The sequence below is a fragment of the Tenebrio molitor genome, chromosome 3 (assembly GCF_963966145.1).
Source record: "Tenebrio molitor chromosome 3, icTenMoli1.1, whole genome shotgun sequence".
Taxonomy (NCBI): domain Eukaryota; kingdom Metazoa; phylum Arthropoda; class Insecta; order Coleoptera; family Tenebrionidae; genus Tenebrio; species Tenebrio molitor.
This window is the reverse complement of record NC_091048.1, coordinates 8,667,099-8,686,819: the sequence shown is the minus strand read 5'-3', so window position 1 is coordinate 8,686,819 and position 19,721 is coordinate 8,667,099.

Here is a 19,721-nt window from a genome sequence, read left to right as displayed (position 1 = left end):
TTCAGAATTATTATTTTGAGGTAGGTACCGTGGAAAGTTATACAGGGTGTAACAGAAATAGGTGCATTAATTTTAACTGGTAATAGAACTCGTCAAAAGGAACAACTTTTCTATCTACCATTTTGCCGAAAAACGATGTTTAATTCCAAATAAAATTGGAGAGATTTTTCACTAAAATAGCCCTACGCCACTAAATACTGCAATGGCTAATTGAGATCAGCGCTAATATGAAAAAAAAACGTCCATTTTCATCCAGAAAACGTGTTTTAACGCCGAAATCAAAATTCAAACGAATTTACCCGTGTAGCAAAAAATCCACTTCGTAAGAATCTGGTTGTTTCAAGTTTTTAGGTAGCTTAGTTTTGGAGATCTGAACGGTTTTAGGAAAATCTTTCCTACTTTTTTAAGCCATTACGCAACGTTTTTCGCCAAAATGGCAGAGAGAAAAGTTGTTCCTTTTGATGAGTTCTATTACCAGTTAAAATTAATGCACTTAATTCTGTTACACCCTGTATAGGTGCTGATGAGTAAAGACATTATTTTGTTTTGAAGATTTACTCTGTTTATCCGGTACAAAACGTCTAATGTGCTAAAGTTAATTTTGGTAGATGGTGGTTGTCATCGACCGGAGTAATCTAAAAAATGCCTGACATGGTTGGCTACTAAAATGTTTTGTTAAAAAAAGTTCTTATTTCTCCTTTAATTTTAGTAGAAGTAGTACCATAAAATGTGCATTCAATTCGATAGAAACAAACATTCCGCGCAACAATTTTTTTTTTTTTGTTAAAGAATACGAATTCGATTTCAACATCCATGTTCGCCAAATCCTCAAGAAAAAGACAGCGGTCCATAACATTTTAAGTTTTTGTAAAGGAGGGCACTCGCTTAAAAATGATTGCATTATGAGCTGTATAAGAATTAAATTACTTTGCATGCAATCGCTCTCTTTAACATCTAATGTAGGTATGTACATGAGACGCACATATTCTTTCTACTGCACCATAGTCCACTTTATCTGTGATGTCAAAGTCGCTTTCCAACATTTGATGAACCCCTTTGTTAGCTTTTCGTGTCAAAGTAATAAGGTATTCTTTTTTTACTTGATGTACACCTAGCCGAATGCTTTTTCATTTAAGAGTGACGGTGATTCATGTTTCCTCCGAAGTGTATTGTGTCTTGAACACATAAAAAATTTGGAGGTACATCACAACTGAAATAATACTCAAAATCTTATTGCTTAAAATCTTATTGTCATAAGATGTTCCATTGCCTTTAGGATACGATTGTTCCCATCTCCTGAAAAGCTAACAATTTCTGTTCTTTGAACAATTCTTGTTATCAAAGAAAGAAAGACAAATTTCCTCTATACAGTGGTTGGGCCACAACTATGTAACCAATTTTGGAGTTTTCTTTATTTAGAACTAAAGATTCGGTGTTTCTAGCACAATCGGCTTCATAATATAAAACTTTTCCTAAAAACCCATTAACTGGTTTGTTTTTTAAGATTTAAATAGCTGATCTGTGATCTGTGCGTTCACAATCGAGCTTTCAACGCCTACTTTGAGGATAAATTTAAATGAACGCACGATATACAGGGTCATTATAAATGATTGTCCCATCGCAGGTGGCTGTGCGCTATGCTTTAGGTACGCCGCTACGCCCACTATATAGTTGTGACAAACATTTATAATAAATAAAGGTGAAGTAGAAACTGTTAGATTTTAATTTACCAACTGCAACGGACCCTTTGCAACTTGTGTTTGTTTGAATAATTTTTATGGCGTTATTGTAAGTAATAAGAAAGAAGAAGAAGAAGTAGAAAAAATTTCACACGTACCTATTGCTTTTAAATTATCTAGCATACCTGGTTAGAATTTCTTGACCCTTTGTTGGTCACATTTTTAACACGTTTGTAAAGTTTTTGGCATCGTAAATTATTTTAAGTCAAAAACATAATCAATAAATTTCCAAATGATGAGGGCTCGGCGAAGGATAAGCTCCGGAAACGTTTGTGTAGCATTGCATGCAGCTTATTGATAATGTAATAAGCACTATTAAACTTGACGTCAAAAATCAAGGACATTAATTTTTTATCCAAACACTTTTTATTAATAACATGATAGTGTTATACAGTATGAGTCAATTATGGGGTATTTCTGAAATGGTCTTTGATGCAACCAAAAATACAAATTCCAGCATTCACTAGATCTGTAATTTAAAAAAAATTAAAACATTAATCCATGATTGCATTGCTTTGAGAATTGTCAACTTTGTCTTGACAGTTTTGCTAAAACTTGGTTATGAACTCTTATGATTCAAACAGTAAGAAAGTGGACATGGTTTCTCATGTACGTGGTACCTATCTATGTCGTAAAAATGCCATGGTCGCTGCAGATCTGTATCTACAGAAGTATCCATCCAAGTATTGCAGACTCATTTTTATTTATTTAAATTTTTTACAAAATGAGTTAGCCCTTATTGTTGGAACAGTTGGATCTGAATAAATGAACAAGACAACAACGTAATGAGGCTCTAGCAGCGCCTTTAGATTTTTTTCTTGTGGGAAAGAGTCTACCAAACACCTGTACTTACGATTGATGAACTCAAAGAATTCGTGATGTGTGCATAGCCATAACGCGTTAGTTAGTTTTCTTTTTACGTTGTCATTTTGCTGATTAAATTTCTTACATTGTCATTTTGACGTTTGCAGCCAAAAACGCAATTTTGATTCAATTTATTATTTATATTAAACACAGTATCAAGCTGTAAGTGGAATTAGTATTTTGGGTTGCATCTAAGAAAATTTCAGAAATACCCCACAATTGATTCATACTGTATTTAACTAACTATACTTTTTGCGTTCACAGTCAAAAAGGTTACATTATTTTTAGATATTTTTTATGGTCATAAGTCATAACTAAAGATCAAAACAATGAAAGGATTATTAAAAATAACTAAATTTTAGTTTCTCAAATGACAAATAAAGGACTCATGTTGTCTTCACTCGGATTTTTAATTGCGTTTTGAATAGGGTTTTTTAACAGACGAAAGTTTTTTAAAAGTGTCTTAGCAATTTGAATATTGAGGATCAGCTAACAGCTATTGTACCATCAATATACTAAACACGTGGCTCAATTGGGTTAAGATCTGGAAAGTTTGACGATAACTCTACGAGTAGAGCTTATTTCATCGAGATGTACATGGGGAGGAGTTAGAAAACTGCGCGAAGAAAATAGAGAGGGGTAGCCCAGTGGCGTACCTTTTTAATATTAAATTTTTATACAAAAAAATGTCGACTTTATAATGTGCAAACAAAACAAATGTTTTTACAAAGCAAATTTGAAAGGTTTTTACTAATAGCACCAGAATAAACTCAAAAAACCAAGAACAATTCAAAAGATATACATTGAAAAAAAAACAAAAACTTACACTACGCCGCTGTTGAATGCGAAGGTAATGCGCATGCGCCAGCTCAATTTGGTTTCTGGCGCAGTTTTATGGTGTGTACATTTCGATGAAATAAGCTCTACCTACGTCTTTAATGGACTGAATGCCAGTGTCTAACACAATGAAATTCCAATTAATTTTGTCGTGAAACTGGCACAAACAAATCTTAAGGCTCTCCTTGTACAGTCTTTAAAATTATTATTTTATTCACAAATGAATTAAAAATTTATTTCCAAAATCACGATCAGTGTCTAGTTGAAAGTTTACGTGGGTGGCACTTTTTTAAGTACCAAGTGCCTTTTCTCCAAGTTAATTGTCTTGTAACTATAATTCTAATTTTTATTTTCCTACCAGAGATTGTAAACGGAAATTGTGAAATTGAGAAAATTGAAGCTAGCTTTGATTGCCTTACTGGAAATTTAGAAAGCACATGACAGTTTTTTTTTCTCGATTAATTAACTGCCTACTTGAAGATTATTTTCGAACCAATTGGGTCATTTGCTGTATTTGAAATTGAAAAAAAACTACAAGAAACCAAGTGCTGTGCCTCAGATAAAGTTCTGGAAGTATTATTTTTGGCACAAACTGTACTAAAATGTTACACGTCGTGGATGCGTCATACGTAAGTAATAACTGCAAGCTCTTTGCGGGCATAAAATGTTTTTGTTCGGTTTAATCGCGTCAGAATGGTTATTTAAATCGACGATAAAGTATTTAGGACGTAATTAAACAATCCAACAGGAAATCGCCAGGTCTGTTGAAGGATGTTGCAAAACTTACTCGATCAGGTTCAAAAAATGCGAAATGCGTCACGTTTCCGCCACAGACTATTTTATTATTATAAAATGTTAACCGTGTAATGTTAAAATGAACGATGCGTATCGCACAAACATAATAACTGTCGTTCTAGTGCTCTACTTTACCATGTTCGTACAGGTATCACTTGCACAGATTCGTTACAATTTGTGTTTTCCAAACGTGCAAGAGGAAAATTAAATCGGGGAAAGCTGTAGAAAGCAATTGTCGGAATGAGGCATTAGTAGTAATAATATTTGTTGATCATGTTTGTCTTGTAACGGGCTCGGTGTGTAAGCAAATATAGGGAAGAAGCTAAACGATAAAAATATTCGTAATCACTGAAGTAACTGTAGCTGGACACAAAAAAAAAAACCTGGAAATAATAAGACCGATGATTAAAAAAATTATAAGAAGGTTTTGATTGAACCCAAGCATGAGTTCCATTTTTTCCAAACCGAAGAAGTTTCTAAAGTGTGTGATATATGTTTCTCATTAGAAGGTTACTTGTAAATAGAGCTTACTAAGAGAAGTCACCAAATGTGCGACGACTTAAAAAAAAATCTGGGTGATTACCACGACTGCCCATATCGTCACCCTGAAAGGAAACGCCCGAACATTCGTAAATTTATTTATTTTTTGTAGAGAAATCAATTTGTGAAAGTAATCCATAACTTTTAAAGAGAACACATCTTAGAATAGAATAGAATAAAAATTAGTTTGTAAGTACTTACAAAAGAAGTAACTTTTCTTAGGAATGAGGTAAAGCCGTGGTAAAGCTCAGCTTATTTCATATTAGAGAATGTTGAATTGAGTAAGATTAAACAGAAAAAAATTGTTCAATCGTTCAGCAAGTGCAAGCTCATAATTGTTATTATAATTTGGTTGATAGTGTGTTTTATTAATTTTCTTGTAAATTAATAAAAAAGTTACTCTAATGACAAAAAAATGTCAATAATGTCATCTTCATCAAATGATTAATTTTATTAAGATACGACTCATCAATGAAGTCAAATTTATTTTTGTACTTAACTGCTGTCAATGTTCATTTGAACAAATGAGTCGATCCGTCTTGTTAAAACCAATCCCAATAGCAATATTTAATGAATGGTGTAACGTTTTCATTAAAATAAAAAAATTGGCGGGACACGTTATCAAGTTGAGGAATAAATATGTCCAAATAACTGAAACTACACCGGAAAAACGAACCAAGTATGATAGTGTTGCTTTTATGTAAAATCAGGTTACAGGAGATAGTGAAAACTACCAATTATCCATAATTTGCCCAACAACTGATTAATAAATGGAAGCAAAGTAACTGGAAAAAATTCATAAAAGGACATCAATACTTTCACGTTATTCTTGATTGAATTAATTTTGTTAAATTAGCCAAGTAGAGAAATAAAATGTACAATTTCTATTTTTGTGCAAGTGCTCTCAATCTTTTTAAATCTCACAACAATCAGTAATCTGGTGAATTCAGCATAGCTTTTTATTGTTGAAACGTACAAAAGTAAAATTAAATAGGGGAAAGCTATAGAAAGCCGTTGTCATCTGTCCACATCTCGTTTTGATAGCACTTAACACCGGAACAATGACCCAAACAAGTGTACCAAGCGTCCCGGAAAACTAGAAATCTCGACTTTATTCAAATGATATGACCTTCATTTATTTTGTTTTGAAGATACATTTTTTGAAGGGGTTTAAGTTGAAGCCGATTCGTGATGCGGAAAATTTACGCTTTACGCTTTATAAACCAGACAGTGCCATTCCTACATCCGGAGCGCTACCGGAAGGAAACTCGTCATTTTTTTAACTAATTAGCCGAGCAGTAAAATACGATTTTATCCGAAAATCACGTTTACCAAGTGTGGTCAGGTAATGCTTCATGACAACTTGAGATGGGGAAACGTCGCTTTTTGATAAGGAGTAGATAAGAAAGACGTCGTCGTTTAACATGCACAGTTAACTCTTTCTTTTTTTCCTTTTTTATGTGTTTATCCAGAAAATAAACTACTTTCCATGACATTGTTCCTATTTAGATTGCGCGATAAAATTCTCTGTGTGTTTATTCGGTCACACACGGATGATAAACAATTTCCTTAAATGTACCACTACAGTTAATTCTGTTAATAATGATAGTAAGGGAATATATAGAGTGTCCCACAAATGGCGTACTAACGGTGCGCTGCGGTGTAGACGAGATTACCGTAAACGCCAGAAAAATGTGAAAAACGCACCCTGTATGTAGTCAAATATCGCGCGTTCAAATGAAATCCTGGGCTGAATAGGCGTTGGAAGATAAATTAAACTGTTTAGAATATTGCAAAGAAAGAAAAACAGAAAGATTTTTTTGGCTCTAAATTTTAGGTTAGCAGTCAACATACTCCAATAAATCTACGCTTTAAAAATGCACAACAATTGAAGGTTTCCAACGCCTTCCCAGCCCAGGATTTCATTTGAACGCGCGATATATTGAAAATGCATCCAATAATAGATAGGTTAACAAATATTCATGATTTTACACGAGAGAGGAAGGTAAAGCTTTTGTTCACGCGAATTGCATGTTCGTCCACGACGCGCAGCGCAGAAATGCAGCTATTGCTACTTGGGTTAAAGAGCTAGAAAGCTATAAGGGTTAAAAATGGTTCGATTTGTCTGATCATTATCAACGAACAGACGAAATTGGAACTACAATTTTTCGCATATAATAATGATAATAATATTTTACCGTAAATCAAAGATAGATGGGATAAGTCCCAAGACAATTCCCTTATATTTTTTCACTACATCATCAGGATTCCTTAGTTTGTTTACACCTTAGACCATTTAAGTGGTCTAAGGTTTACACACACTTTCAAATTTTAAATATGCGAGAGGATATTGATAAATAGTTAGCTCTGGTCATTTCTAAAAGCAAATGTCGATACCAAGGCAATTGAAAATAAAGATTGATATGTGCATGTGTAAGGTTTGACGTTAAAAAAGTTCCATCGTTTTTGATTTACAATTTTTTAAAAAGTCATGTCGGATAACAATTTTAACTTTGTCAAAATCAAAGACCTTTTAGTAGCTATTTTTAAAAGGGTTACCTAGCAAACAAATGTTTGATAACATTTTGTATTATCAGAACAATGTCCTTCCTGTTTTACAAAATAAAACTGAGTTGCAGCGTTTAAGAGGAGTAAAAAAAAATAAAAACCAGCAAAGAGCTGAAAGAACGACAACAGAAAACGTCGATGTTATCCATGATGTGATTTTGGGAGATCGATGTATCGTAGATCGAATACAAGACTTTGAACATCTCATATAATAGTATATTATGCACCGAGGGAGTGAAGTGGATGATTTTTACCCGAGGTGCAGTTTGTAGCCCGAGGGCGTAAAGGGTAAAGATCATTCACTCCCGAGGAAAATCGTCTACGTTAACCAATGAAATGAACGACAATCTTTCGTTGCTAGGTAACGGTTGTTTATTATTAACCCTGGGTTAACAATAAAAAATTATTAACCGTGGGAGAGAAATTCTACTTCTGGGCTTGATTCAGGAGTAAATAATGACGCCTTCTGAGACTAGTAGTGAAAAAATGTGTTTTTCATATCTTAGCAACGAATTGAGTATTGGAAAATTACCAGCAAAGTGGATACGCACATGTCTGAATGCTGATCAACAGTGAATGAGGGTGACAACGTTCAGATCGATTTGCAGCCAATTTGAAAATAGTCGATACCATCTAGTTACAAGGGATAAAACGTGTGTTCATCACTATAATCCAGAGACCCAAAAAGTTTGGCGTGCAGAAGACCTGTCGGAAAAGTTCTGAGTAATTTTCACTGATTTACTTTTTAAAGGTGCGTTGTTTTTGCAAGACAATGCACCTGCGTGTTGCCTTGCTAAAATTTAATTAAATTAGTTTTAAAGTTGCCGATCATCAAGCATATTCTCCTGACTTGGCCCTTTCGGACTACTTTCACTCAAGAAAGTCTTAAAAGGATTGTCAAAACAGATGGTGCTGGATGCTCCAGACACGTTTGGAGACCAAGATTTTTTTTTACAAATACGTAGTTTCATTTTAACTAGACTAGAAACTTATCAATATCCCCTCGTAATACAATGCTCTTTCACTTGAAAGAGATTTCGTAGCCGTTCGTTACAGCGTGGTTGTCTTATACTGCGGATCCAATCCATACCCACACAAACCAGGGGTCACTGTAAATAGTGATATCAAAAGACTAAAATCTTAATCCGATATAAATAAATTCTAATATTAAAAAAAAAACAAGAAAAAAATTCCGCTTATTCGTTGGTAACCTATAAACATCTGACCTTTTTATTGTTCAACAACTTTTCAAATTCATTCTACTGCTTTTTTATGTACTTACCAGCCAAATCATGATAGCCTCAATAGGGCGTTTTTGTTTTGAAGAAATCTATAGGTTTTTTACCAACCCTTATCTACTATAATTAAGGTGGATTTTTTTTTCTTCACTTTTAGCTAACGCAAGTGTGCACGAATATTTTAACAGGGAACGTTTTTACAGTGTGTTTCACTTAAGATGAAGACAGCTTAATATTTTCGTTATCTGCAGGAATAGAGATTTGAGTTTTGCAAAGTCGTAGAACTTGAAGAGCTGCATCTTTTCAGCTACTTAACTCAACAGTAAATTGTAAACCCAACCAACTGCGACCTCTTTAATAGGGTCCCGATATTTCCCTTTGCGGTAGAGCTATCGAAAGAAGTTATCAGAAAAAAATATTCAGATCCAATTTTTACCCCTCACACCGAATTTCAACCCATAATTTGCGTTTCCATTTTTTAGTAATTTTCAATAGTTCATTGTTTCAGAATCAGTTGGTATTCTAATATTTGTTTAATTTTTGGTGGATAAAAAATAAATCGTTTTTTGTTTTTTATTTGTATTGAAACTCTGGTCAAGATTGTATTCTAAACTATTTTCTCTGATAACTTCTTTCAATACCTCCAACACCTCTACCACTGCAAAAATTCAAATATCTGCTCCTGTCACCTTAAGTACAACACTCTGTATATACTCCACATAGTCGCACCACCTTTGCTAACGAAATATAGAACCACTGGTTGTTTGTCAGATTGATTTGATTCATTATCAACCGTTTCGTGCTCTGTATCGTTTACCTTTGCTTTAATGCTTCCTCTTTATCTTATAAATCAACAGTTATTTCTTGAATCGATTCCAGCTTTTTAAGTCATAAAAATCTTTAATGTACTGCTTTGTACCGCATGTTCGAAATGTAATCTATTTCGGTGATCATAAACATTAAATATACCGGATATCTGTTACACAAATACTGATCGACAGCTTGGTAGACTTTTCTCATTTTTTATTTTTACTTTCTCTCGTTTAATAATAATGAACCTTCAACTTGAATTAAGGAAAACTTACGTAACCTGACACAACCGTGTGAGAGAAATAATAAAAGTAAATATTCTTCCAGATTTCTTATCACCACTGTAAGGTTAATGTTGGGTCTAATCTTGTAAAATCACTATATTAGTTCAGTCGATAGATATTTTTAACAAAACGTTTTTTGACCAACTACGAGGCACAAAATAAGATCCCTGATTTAATTAATTAATATCAATTAGATAACACTGAATTGTGTTAGTCCTACTTGAAAAGTAGAATTTTTAATGGTTACAGAAAAATGGGGTTGCTCAGTTGCGAAAGTTGTAGACATTCAGAGTTGATATTGTATATCTTAGTCTTACCCCTGTGAGGTTTTTATCTGGTAGGTATTTGTCGACGTAGGATTTGAGGACAATTTTATAGCTCTGTAAGAATTTATTGAAAATAGTTAGGTATTTGTTAACATTTTTTTTTTTTTTCTTAAAGTTGAAAATATTTTTTCTACTCATATTGTACAGGGTATTTCACGAGTGATAATGACTCCGGCGGAATTGAAAATACATTTCCAAAGTTAATGTGGCTATTTTAAATATCGTATTGTTTTAAAATTTACGAAAAAGTTAAAATACAGGACGATTAAAATGTATTCGAACAATGAGGAAAACAGACATGATCCTGATTTATGGCGAATGTAATAAAATGCTTCAGCAAACAAGAAACATTTTCCCAAAAGCTCTTCGTTTTTCCATAATTTCATTTAACCAAGCGAATGATGTTTGGTCAAAATTTATGAAACTGCACACTTAACTGTGTTTTATGTTTATGTTAACTTTGGAAATGTATTGTGGGTTGCATTTTCAATTCCGTCGGGCCCTTATCATTCGTGAAATACCCTGTATAAAATAGGTCCATTATTGTCTGCTCGTATAATGAAATGCTGTTTATTACCCAACGGTAGTGAACATAACTAATTACTCCACTAATCACAAAATTACCATCTTGAATACTATACTTACTATAAAGTTATTCTAAAACAACACAATATTCATGTCCTGAAGATTTTGATGTCATAATTCGTTAGTCTGTTTACTTTTTTTTTATTAAGAAGAAATAATAAATCAAAATTTTATGCAAGTACATATCATATTAACTCTGGTGCAATGGCTAAGACTCAGATGACTACAACATAGATGATGAATTGATGATAATCCAGACGTTTTAAAAAGATGATAATCAATGGGTGACAAGTCCGGCGCTATGATGCCACTGTGTGAGTTCTTTGTAATTGAACAATGCACGTTGCAATTGGCTCAGTTTTGATGCAATTCATCAATACTGTCGGTGGTACTAATCTCGTCTAGATTAAGAAAATCATAGATCACGATTCCCATTGAAATTCACCATATTGTTATTTATCATCATCTACCTTTGGTGTTTTTTGGGACAATACTTAGATGGTTCATCTCGCTCAAGCCATTGCGCCAATCTTTTGATGTTGTCTCAGAGAATCTTTCGTTGCACTTAATGTTTTTCCAGCAAAGGAACATTTCTCTTCCGCAAAAAAAAGTGCAGAACGGATTTCATAGCAAATTTTACGATGCCAAACTTATTTATCTGTCTTGTTTTTCTTTCTAACAACACGTAATATTTAAGTGACGAAAATTTGTTGCTACGCCTACAATTGATTTTTATGCAGCTCCCCTATTGCTATTCAAGGATTGGCCGCAATCATGGTCTCCAAAACATCATTGACAAGCAGTTCAAGACAACCTCGACCTTCTTGTTCTTCCAGGCTTTCATCTCCGTTTCGAAATTTTGCAAATCAACGTTAGATGGTGCACTCTGTACCTGAACCTTCCCAAAACCTTTGTCCAAACCTTTACAAAGGTAGAATTAATTTTTGTTGCTGTTTTCGTAGCAGGAAACTGCATTGTTCACTTTAACAATGGTTGTGACTTGTTTTTGACACCTCCATCATTATCAGAGCCGGCTTTTGTTTTTGCCAAAATACGTTTAGCTTTCGAACTGTATCCAAACCAAACTCTCTGAATCATAATGAATAAATATCACTATCATGATTATCATAGTAGATTTTAGTTATTATTATCGGTGTTATCGTTAGTATTGGTCACTAAAAGAGTTAAGAAGTCCCCATTCGTCTTTGTGCAAACAAAATCGTCGTCCAATTACGATCTGGGAAAATATTTTGCCAACCCATAAAACAACACCATAATGGTCCCCTCGGTGGCGTGGCATCATGCAGTGGACTCGGTAATATTTTTCGAATTGCCGCATGTTTGGTATTCATGGTTCAATGTATAATTTGTAAAAATGCACCTCCAGGCTCCGGCCTCTGTTAATTAAACACGAGATAAACAGAACATGCACGATGAAAAGATCTCGTAAAACATGATGCGGTCATGGTGCATTCAACTCGCATAATGAACTTCATACATGATGTAAACAACAAGATTTAAAGTCTTCTCAACGGTTGCGCAAAATGTAACTGTTAATTGTTATTATATAAAATGCGGCCGACAATAACCAAACTGGATTACGACCACATATTTGTGGTCTTGTATAATTGGGAATTGTTCCTGTTTGTCTGATTAAAGTAAGAGATTCGAGAGGTAGTGGTTAATTAGTCTTAATTGTTTGTTAGTGTCGCGGGGTATCAACGCCAAAACATATTTATATGGGAAAAATCCTTATTTCTTTCAAGTACCTAAAGAAAGATATCACACTTGCAGACAATATGCATTTGAAACACTTTTTTTTTATTTTACATGGCAACTCTTATAACAGTAGTTTAGAAACAGTTTAAAAATACATATTTTGTACGACTTGTAAAAAGCGTTATTTCAATAGAGGGAGTAAAGTGGTACTTTTAGTCCCTTGACAGTAAAACCACAGCCGACTAGGTTAATTTCTTTGTAGTGGAATTGTTACGTTGCCATTGACAATAAAAAAGTAATGCATGAACAAGAAAATGTATTGGGAAAACAAATAAAAAATGTTCAAAAGAACAAAGCCTTTTCATTTCTCGTGTAATTATTGTCCTCTCTGCGCGCGTACAATAGATTTCACTCGAGATGAGAAGATACACTTTAGTTCCTTGTCATATAATATGCTATTTTTATTTTAATTCATGTAGGTGTTAGTTGAAAAAAAAAAGAAAAACAACTAATACTTACGCATAATACGAAAAATAGTTATTTATTTAACGAATTCGTGTGTAATTTTGGCTTTTTTGGCATGATTGGATCAGTTTAAAACTCGAGTGAAACGAGAGTTTTAAAGGTCCACGAGTGCCAAAAAAAGCCCAAATTACACAAGAACGAGTTGAATACAACGTTTTTTTTGTTCGACGAGCCCCTTAAAGGCTCCAAATCGCTAAAAATCTTTAAAATTAGCTTGACGTTTCGTTTTGACAAGTTGTCAAATTATCATCATCCGTTCACACAGGAGAAAATTCTTAAATTCTGACAGTGTCGAACAAAAATATAAATTCAGGAATTTTATTATTTTTTTAACATTTTTTATAATTTTTTTTTTACTAATGCTGCCTTATTAATAATTCTTTGTTATCATATTTTTTGAATTTATCAACATGTTGGTACGATACACGTATTAGCTATTGCTATTACATTTTCTTCACTCATTACACAAAATACAGTTCTGCTGTAACATTGTAACTTAGCTAGGCGACACAATGCATGGTAATGCCCATTAGCCTATTTAACAATTCAATCGCGCTAATGGTCACCTGATCATGTACTTAATGCTTACAGGAACTGAAATCTGAAATGGTAGTTGGATCTCTTAATGTTTACTTTCGACGTACACGGAAGTCATGTGAGGTCCATAAAAAAAATCGCCGTAATGATTTAATTATTCCGTGTCTGTGGCTAGTTACAGTGAAGGATTTGCGCCATTTTAATATTCTAGGCGTTCTAGGAATGTACCGTTAACATCCACATGCAGAAGTTGGAAATTTCTTCGGGACATGATCGTTAAAATTGACACTTCCCGATGCAAAATAAAACGCCACAGATCACCACATAACATACTGAAATTGCGAGACCGTTAAGACTCTCCGATAAATAACACCTCTGGATAGTGGATTTGTTTATCGAGACCATTAATATCGGGCCTCGGTGCTTAGCTGAACTGGCCATTATGCAAAAAAGAACAACGTAATACCGATGGTTTTTCTGTCAAACTAACCCCGGTACTAGAAAAGTCTTTTTATTTTTCATAAAATTTTAATGACTGAATATTTCCTTGGAGCATTTTCATTAACCACCATTTTGTTATACAAAAGAACTTATTTTTGTATTGTGAAGGATTCGCCGTTTAAATTTAATGATCTAATAAGTAGATTAATAGTATGATACTTTTGTTGGGAGTTGTTAATAATGCTTAACATTATTCTGTTCAAGTTTTGTAATTAGATTTAGTAATTTACTCGTATACAGGGTGTTTTCGAAGTTGAGGCGTTCCTTGTAACACGAGGTACTATACATTATTCTTAAGAATTTTAGCCTAAATCTTCTTAGTAAAATGTTTGTATTAACGGAGATAATTGATTGTATATTTTTATTGTTTTCTAAAATTTTGAGTCCGGTCCTGTGTATTTCTCCGCTGTACTCGATTCATACTGAGTGGCCCAGGATGGTGTCTTTTTGGAAATCGCTCTGCGTACTCTCTGGACGCCGCAGCTGCATTCTGATAACGTGATAACATTTCCTATATATATTAGCAACGTATCTGTGAGCTCATTATTTTCGTAATGATAAAGCCATTCCGACTAATTAGGTGACAACTCTGACAGTATTTTTGATTAATATCCATGCTAAGTTGATTTTTTTTTGTCAATTCTAATTTCTAACAAATCAGCGCAAATTTGAGCAGAACCGGTTTCAAAAATTTCAAAAAAATTAACTTGTATAAGGCATTCACGATCTTTTTGGGACCGAGTTGGCTATGACCATCTAGTGATTTTGTTGGCAGTACCTCGGTGATAACTAAATTCCCTAAAGGAAATTGACATTTTTTGTGTTAGGTTAGGTTGTTTTCAGTTTAGGGTTATATTTGCTGGATAGCTACATTGTTGCCGGATCTCTTAAATCTGGTTTGTCTTTTTTAAATTAAATTAAATCGTTTAATAGAAATTTTTTATCGTAATAATAATTATTTTGGCAATTTTGACTGTACCTTTGACGGAAATTTAAATTATTTTTACACACTTAATAAATCATTTAGTTTCTTACGAATATTAAAATAATAAATCTGGCAATGCGGTGGCAAGAAAATGTCGAACAGACACTGACAGGAAAAAAAATTGCATCCGTTGCATCACTGAGTCAGTTAGTCCAACATGAAAAGAAAAAATCATAGCCAACTCGGTCCCAAAAAGATCGTGAATGCCTAATATCTTCATTGCTGTACACATTTTACTAAGGTGATTTTGGCTAAAACTCTTTAGAACAACGCATACTATTGCATGTTAAAAGGAACGCCTTAATTTCGAAAACAGCCCGTATATACGGTCAGGCACTCGCATTATGAAAACTTAAAAAAAAACTCAAAATTATTTCATAAAAAACCATAATGTGAGCATTGCTTATAAGATAAAATGGTAGAGTTATGACATATACTATAGATTAGTGCAGTGTAGATAAATACAAGCGTATAAATAAGTAACATAAGAAAAAGTAGAAGTAGAAGGTCTTTTTGTGCTTCGCCCAGTTGCGGACCTCGACTTCGTCTCGGTCTTCAATCTCTGGGCTCAGCACAAAAAGACTCACTTTTACTCTTAATGATATGATTTGCTATTATTGTTGCCTACAGTTAAAGCCTAAAAACATACAACTTTAAAACCAATATTTCTTAATCATTAAATAGCCCAAGAAGTGTAATGTTATAAATATGTAACTTCAATAATGAGAGAATCATTATTTGACACCTCCTTATTAGAAAATTAACCATTTAGTCCAACAGCTAGTCCCACAACAACTACCGGGTACCCTCCGCCCTCTTTTTACATAATTTAAAGATCTGTTTATTTTCATTCGTTACTTGTTTCTTTGTTAAACTAAACGATAGGGCCTTCACTATAACGTAAGAGTTCTTGGACGAATATACTCACAATCTGAACTTGTCAACTGTTCGATCATTATTTGACAGAAAATTCAGAACACGTTTTTTGGTCAAATACTTATTCGTTCAATGACGGCTGTTGTTAATTTAATTTGCTATGTAAATACAAAGTTGTTCAAAAAATCTTAATGATGTTGGAAAACGGTTTTACTATTTGCATTAGAAATAGACCAAATATCTGTATTGTGCCGTTCGTGGTTTAAAACTTGACACACATAATTTATTACCATTATCCCGTATCCAGTATAAGTATATATGCAAAATTTTAATTTAAAAAGAATATGTCACTAAATTTCATAGCATTATCTAGTACTTCATTTCAAATTACTCTGCAGCTACTGCTCCAAATAATTAAACATGTCCAAATACTCGTATTTTCTGTGGATGTGTCGAAATTCCTCAAAAACTCGAGGTGTCGAATAAGACCAACCGCCGTTCTCAAGTCTTTCTCCATTTCTGAAGTAACACTGCACAATGAAAATGTTTTGCTCGAAAGTGAACCTATTGCAAATTTTAATAGTCAATACCTAATTAATAATGACAGTTACTATTGTAATGACATTTGATGACATTTGAATTAAATTTTTACGTGTTGCCAACTGAAGCGTATTAATCACGGCCCTCTCGATTTTTTTTATTTTCGATCGCACGGTATTATTGTTTCCAAACATTGGCAATTAATGTAAATTTATTGAATTAGCTCGGGGATTTTTTTGTAAGTTTCTGAAAACCGATACATACAGGGTGATCCAATCTTTTTTTAAATGCTCTAGCAACTTTATTTCTTGTTCGATTTCAATAAGGGATATATCAAATGAAAAGGCGTTTAGGGGACTATGAACTGCCATATAATATTTATTTTTTAAAGAAGCAGTTTTTTTTAAGTGGGGTGATATTTAACTTTCTTATTTTAATTTGTGACGTATGTATGTTTTTCATTACTTATTTTTAAAGTGAGTAAATATGAATACCTTTGAAGAAATGAGCAACATGCTACATGTTAGATCTAAACTCCATTCGAGGTACGGAAATAGCTTGTCCGTGTTTTTTACTCACGATTACGAGGAAATGCAATTTTAACAACTTGTCAAATTCTTTACGTAATAAATGCTCTAGCTGACAGGTCTCACAAAACAACTTGATTTTATTCGCTTTTTCATTAAAATGTCTCAATTATTATTTATTAAACATTTTTATTTCTTCAAAGCTTTTCAAAAAACAAATCATATTTTTATACAGCAATGTTTAGAAAAATAGTGACTTTAAAAATAAGTAATGAAAAACATATGTCACAATTTAAAATAAGAAAGTTAAATATCACCCCACTTAAACTGCTTATTTAAAAAATAAATATTGCATGGCAGTTCATAGTCCCTTAAACGCCTTTTCATTTGATATACCGCTTATTGAAATCGGACAAGAAATAAAGTTGCTAGAGCATTTAAAAAAAAATTGGATCACCCTGTACCGGGTGGGGCATCGTATACGCGCACGCCAGAAATCGCTACTTCTAATTAAATAAAATTGGCGAAATTTTATATACCTGACTAATTATTGATAAGGTATATTTGAGAATTTTTTAAAAAAATTTTGTTGATAAATAAAGCCGTAACAGTTTTATTAGTTTTCTCAAATTAACTGTTAATTTACCTATAAAGTTTTTACACTAAATGAATCTGTATCTGCTGGCCCATCAAACCCTGGTGGCACAATTACAAATTTTGACTTGGTTAGCTAAATAATTCGCTTTTTTATTTAAACGTAAACCAGACGGGTGATTTACGGCACAATGGTATAATTTCCCAACAAAGGTATAGCCGACCGTTTTAAACCTTTTTGCCATAAAATTGATAGTTTCCATTGTCACCTAAATTTACGATAGCACACGTAGCAGGTCATAAATAAAAATGATTTTGAAAGTTGAAATGTAAAACTGCGTTTAATTCAAAATCTAATTGGTATTTTTTTCCGTAGATTTCGTAAATAATTATAGGAAGTGAATCTGGGTAGGTTAGTATAAAAATCAGAATTTGACTTTTTGGTTGAAATTTACATTTTAATTTTTTTTGGCTTTGTTTGTAAGTGAAAAATTATCAAAAAATTATGAAATGTACCTTACCAATAGCCAGGTAAGTCTGGAAAATTTCGACAATTTTATTTAATTAGAAGTCGCGATTTCTCTCGTGCGCGTATACGATGCCCCACCCGGTATATGTAGTGTTACAAAATTATAATTTGTTATTTTTTGTCCTGTTAGCCGAAGACCATTTAAATTCTGTGTTTGTTTATGTTTCCTTTAATTTTGCCACACATTAGCGAAACCAGATTCGATTGCATATCTTATGCAACACTTAATTTGGACATTTCGGTGTTTCCAATTCACACATTCACCTGTTTCCGTTTCACTTTCGTTTTGTAACTTTTAATGCTGCGACTAAACAAGACTAGACATCTTTTTCTTCCGCGTCCGGTCCTACATTGAGATTCTGATGAAAACCAGACGAAACACGAAATTCAATTTCGACCACACGGTTCTGTTCTACCGAGTATCTTTAGGATAATTTCGTTGATTTAAGACCTCCGACTGTTGTCACCTCTGGCTTTGGCCTACTGACCCAATGCATTGCGAAGAAAAAGGGAATGGAACCAATCAAGTGTTTACATTAATCGGCACCAATGTCACCGTTTTCGTTTTTATCTCGATAATTGCGTCTTTCCTATTGTCTCAATTGTAGTAATTAAGAATCGAATCCTTCATGCTCTGTTAATCTAACAACAAACCAATTAATAATGAATGGGTCAGATCGGGTTTTTCTTTGGTGGATAAGTTAGAAGTCGGCATTGGTGCACTCGTGTTTTTTGTTCTTCTTCAGATTGGCGTTGGGCCAGTTCTGGAGCAATTTAAACGCGGCTTTTTCTCCTTGTAATCAGCTGCATATGCCAGAGCCCCATATAGCCGGCAACCGTTATTCGTTTTTTATGCAATCCGCTAAATCGATCAAGCATGTTCAAAATCATGATCAACAACTGGTTTAAGAGTCTTACCGATCGTAAGCCCGTTTAATTAGGCCCGATACAAAAGTTTCATTAAAGCGGTGTCGCACCACTGCAGATATTTTAATTCCGCCGAGTTAATTAAAGAGACACGAGGATGTGATGTTTTAGATGTGTAGGTAAGTCTTAACTGGTGTCGTAAAAGCTCGACTCTTCCGCGAGACGGTCGGCAGTATTCACGCACGGTCGAGTGGTAGAGCGGACCTTTGACCTTCTCTATAATGCAGGCAAAATTTTAAACTTGTTAGACATGCGATCGTTTCAGCCCTTTTCCTGAAACAGTTACGTACATGGGTTTCCGCTGGGGTCACGCTGAAATAGAGCGTGCACAGTGGTTCTCAAAAATAAGGTTTCATTGGGGTTTCGTTGCTCTGAGCTTTTGAAACATTAATGATAGGAACATTAGAGTATTCGTTAAGTGTGTGTTTATTTCTTAAAAAGAAAAACAATGATTTGGTAGTAAAGAAATGTATTGCTCTTAGAAGTACACATCTGATTCTAGAATATTTGAAAAATTGCAATATAAAAACAGTACATACCAAATTTTAACATTTGCATTCTTTTATTCTTCTTGTGATAGTTTTATTTTTGGCCTCTCCTTCTAAAGTCGAGTCGCCGAACAGATATAATAATAAAGTAAAGTGGGAGGGGGCTGGTTGCTGGTTTCACTATGGAGCAGGTTTGTTGTCGTTATTTAAAATCTATTCTTTGTCTACTTTGTAACCAGTAGAAAAGCAAGAATCTTGAAGAAGACTGTTTTGTGATATAAATCGAAAATTCGGAGAGAAAGAAACAAAGATGAAAACGTGGTCAAACTGTCAAAGTTACGGCAAATATCATGGGATTGCCGTTACGTATCTTTTTCAAAGCTTTCA